Below are 4123 nucleotides of genomic sequence, written 5' to 3'. Positions count from 1 at the left end.
GAGCGGGTATTTCTGCTGATCCCCAGTGCAGAAGAAAAAGAGTTTGGAGTTTGAAGATCACAAGTTAGAGAAACAAAGTACATACTCTGAGCTTTCATTTAAAATTCCAAAAGGTCCATGCTTAGAAGAAAGACTGTGTCCCAGAATTAAGGCACTCATCGAGAACGAAGAGCAAAACTGAAACAGTCATCTAACATATCTCCACACAGAAAGGATCAGTTCTTAATTTATCTGCTTTCTAGAACAAAACTAAACACTGTTAAAAGACAGATAACAAAATTCAGAGTCTTAATAATGTATAATCACTGATGAGCAACATAAATCAAAAGATTTTTAAAACACATGAACACACAGGAAAATGACAGCCATTGCTCAAGATCAAAGGCAGCCAAAAAAACAAAACACAACAAATTTAAAAAACAAGCCTGGAGATGATGCCAATATTGAAATTAACAGATAAAAACTTTATATTAGCTGTTATAAATACAATCAATGATATAAGTGAAACCAAATTCAAAATAATTGAATAGATTTGAAATTTAAGCATTGATATGGTAAGTGTAAAAATAATCATGTTAAAATTCTAGAAGGGAATATCACAGTGCTTGAAATGAAAAATTCATTAGATAGGCTTAAAAGAAGATGAGAGAGGATGACATGGTGGTCAGTGAAGTTGCAGAAAGATCAATAGAAATTATCCAATTTAAATAATGGGGAAAAGATTTAAGTAGTTCTGTTTCTGTGCTCACTTTGGCAGCACATATACTAAAACTAGAAGGATACAAAGATTAGCATGGCCCCTGTGCAGGATGACACACAAATTCGTGAAGCGTTCCATATTTTCAAAGAAAAATAAAGGAAGGAAGGGAGGGAGGGAGGAAGGGAGGAACAAAAGAAAGAAAGGTTAGTTCTGTTTTGACATGTAAGGCAACATTAAGTGGTCCAACCTGCATGTAATAGAAACCAAGAAGTAACTCACTGTAAAAAGACTGATGATTTTTACTACAGAAATATAATAGAGAGTCCTTGCTTTAAAATTGCTTTTTAGGAAAACAAATCTGGTCTGTCTTCATTTCTTATTGAAAAAAAATAAAAACAAAGTCAAAATAATAAAATAAGAACAACAACGACAAAAACATTTAGTTCACGGATTAAGTGGATTTGGAAGAATGGGAAGTAGTCATATAGACCTCTTCTTTCTGAGTAGTTAACAGAGCATAAAACTGAGGAGAATCAAAATGGAAATGGCTTCCTTTGAGAACAATATTTCTTTATATGTCATGGAAACACATGTTACCCAAACCAAAGTTTCAAAGTGAGCGAAGGAATAGTTCTAATATCTTTTAGAAAGAAATGCAATGTCTTTGTTTTGTTCTTTATGGCATCTTTCGGATTATTAATACAATTTGGTGATTGGTCCATGATTCATGAAAATCTGCTTTGAGAGTTCAGCCTTTGTGTTAACACAGTTACTTACCTTAAACAGGAGCAATCATGAGAGTCTAACATGACTCACATGGTGATTAGTATGTCATAGAGGAAAACAGAAGAGAAATTAGTGGTTGAAGAAGTTAAAGATACATTTTGCAATTGCACATTTATGATTGCTTTTGGTTGAAAAGACCAGCAACATAATATATAGTACTTCATCCTGGGTGAGCTTTAAGAGTTCATTTCCTAAGATAAATAAATATATATTATATATATATCATATATATAATATATATATTATATATAATAATTATATATATAATCACTTGGCTATTACAATATGTATATTTACTATATATACATATATATATAATAATTTGGCTATTACAATATGTATTTCAAAGATCCCTTTCCCCAGTCATACCTAAATTGTCTTATTGGCATTATACAAACAATCTGGCAGTAGGAATCCCCAAGGTAAATAATTTCTATTCCCAAAAATGCATATTATTTATATGTATTTCTTCTATGGCTATCAAAACAGTTTATGGGGGCGCCTGGGTGGCAGAGCGGTTAAGCGTCTGCCTTCGGCTCAGGGCATGATCCCGGCGTTATGGGATCGAGCCCCACATCAGGCTCCTCCGCTATGAGCCTGCTTCTTCCTCTTTCACTCCCCTGCTTGTGTTCCCTCTATTGCTGGCTGTCTCTATCTCTGTTGAGTAAATAAATAAAATCTTTTAAAAAAAAAAATCAAAACAGTTTATGAACATAATGTTCATAGCATCCTTGAGGGGCAAACACACCTAAGTTGACTGTTATAATTACAATTCAAAAATATTCACTGTAGTTCTGTATTTAAAAAGCCATCCCAAAGGAATACAGTAGTTACACATGGGAAAAAATTTATTGTACATTTTCTTATTGTTTGGAATTTTATAATCAGTTGCCGGGCAACTGGATTTTTTTGTTTATTTAAATTGCTCCTGGGTGGCTGGGTGGCTCAGTAGGTTAAGCATCTGCCTTCATTCAGCTCAGGTTGGGATCCCAGGGTTCTGAGATCAAGTCCTGCATCAAGGTCCCTGCTCAGCAGGGAGTCTGCTTCTCCCTCTCCCTCTACACCTCCCCCTGCTCTCCCTGCTGGTGTTCTCTCTCTCCCTCAAAAATAAATAAATAAAATCTAAAAAAATTAAAAAGAAATTGCTATGATAGTTGCTTTAAAAATCAATGATTATATTGATTACAGCTCTACTATACAAATTTCATCCAATTTGCAGTGTTTGAAATAAGATACGAATCTTCGTCAGACCTATGCCAAAGACACTTTGGCAGGTGATTTCATTATTTAACTTCTTTATTTCCCATGCTACTCCCAAAAGACTGAGTAAATGATTGATTTTTTAATTTAAATTCTATCAATTAACATACAGTGTATAATTAGACTCAGATGTAGAGGTCAGTGATTCATCATTCTTATATAACACCCAGTGCTCATCGAATCATGTGCCCTCATTAATGTCTATCATCCAGTTACCCCATCCTCCCTCTCCACTCCCCTTCAGCAACCCTCAGTTTGTTTCCTATGATTAAGAGTCTCTTATGCTTTGCCTCCCTCTCTGACTTCATCTTGTTTTATTTTTTCCTCTCTTCCCCTATTATCTTCTGTTTTGTTTGTTAAATTCCACATACAAGTGAGATCATATGTTAATTGTATTTCTCTGATTAACTTATTTTGCTAACGGGAAGATTTCATTTTTTTGATGGCTGAGTACTATTCCATTGTAGATATATATCTGACATCTTCTTTATCCACTCATCTGTCAATGGATATCTGGTTTCTTTCCATAGTTTGGCTACTGTAGACATTGCTTCAATAAACATTGCGGCACAGGTGCCCTTTCAGATCACTACATTTGTATTGCTGAGGTAAATACAGAGTAGTGCAATTGCTAGGTCATAGAGTAGCTCTATTTTCAACGTTTTGAGGAATTACCTTACTGTTGTCCAGAGTGGCTGCACAAGCTTGCATTCCCACCAATAGTATAAGAGGGTTGCCCTTTCTCTGAATCCTCACCAACATCTGTAGTTTCCTGACTTGTTAATTTTAGCCATTCTGACCGGCGTGAGGTGGTATCTCATTGTGGTATTGATTTGTATTTCCCTGATGCCGGGTGATGTGGAGCATTTTTTCATGTGTCTATTGGCCATTTGCAGGTTTTCTTTGCAGAAATGTCTGTTCCTGTCTTCTGCCCACTTCTTTTTTTTTTAATAATTTTTTTTTACTATATTACGTTAGTCACCATACAGTACATCCCTAGTTTTTGATGTAGAGTTCCACAATTCATTACTTGCGTATAACACCCAGTACTCTAACTAGACTGAAACCAAGAGCTCGGGAGCGCTCGTGCCCATTTCTTGACTGGGTTATTTGTTCTTCGGGTGTTGAGTATGGTAAATTCATTATACATTTTAGATACTAGCCCTTTGACAAGACATTTGAAAATATCTTTTCCCATTCTATTGGTTGTCTTTTGGTTTTGTTGACTGTTTCCTTTGCTGTGCAAAAGCTTTTTATCGTTATGAGGTCCCAATAGTTCATTTTTGCCTTTGTTTCCCTTGCCTTTGGAGCTATGTCTAGCAAAAATGGCTGTGGCCGAGGTCGAAGAGGTTGATGCTTGTATTCTCCATCAGGATT

The 4123-nt window shown here is 35.4% G+C and overlaps 1 non-coding gene across 1 annotated transcript; it reads left to right on the top strand.

Moving 5' to 3' along the window:
• Positions 1-741: 741 nt before the first annotated feature.
• Positions 742-844, top strand: LOC113248993 (U6 spliceosomal RNA). The gene has a single exon (XR_003313669.3). It is a non-coding gene; the product is annotated as a U6 spliceosomal RNA (small nuclear RNA).
• Positions 845-4123: the final 3279 nt, after the last annotated feature.

The sequence above is a fragment of the Ursus arctos genome, unplaced genomic scaffold (genome assembly GCF_023065955.2).
Source record: "Ursus arctos isolate Adak ecotype North America unplaced genomic scaffold, UrsArc2.0 scaffold_11, whole genome shotgun sequence".
NCBI lineage: Eukaryota > Metazoa > Chordata > Mammalia > Carnivora > Ursidae > Ursus > Ursus arctos.
The sequence above is the reverse complement of the archived record's forward strand: the minus strand, read 5'-3'. Positions and strand labels throughout refer to the sequence as shown.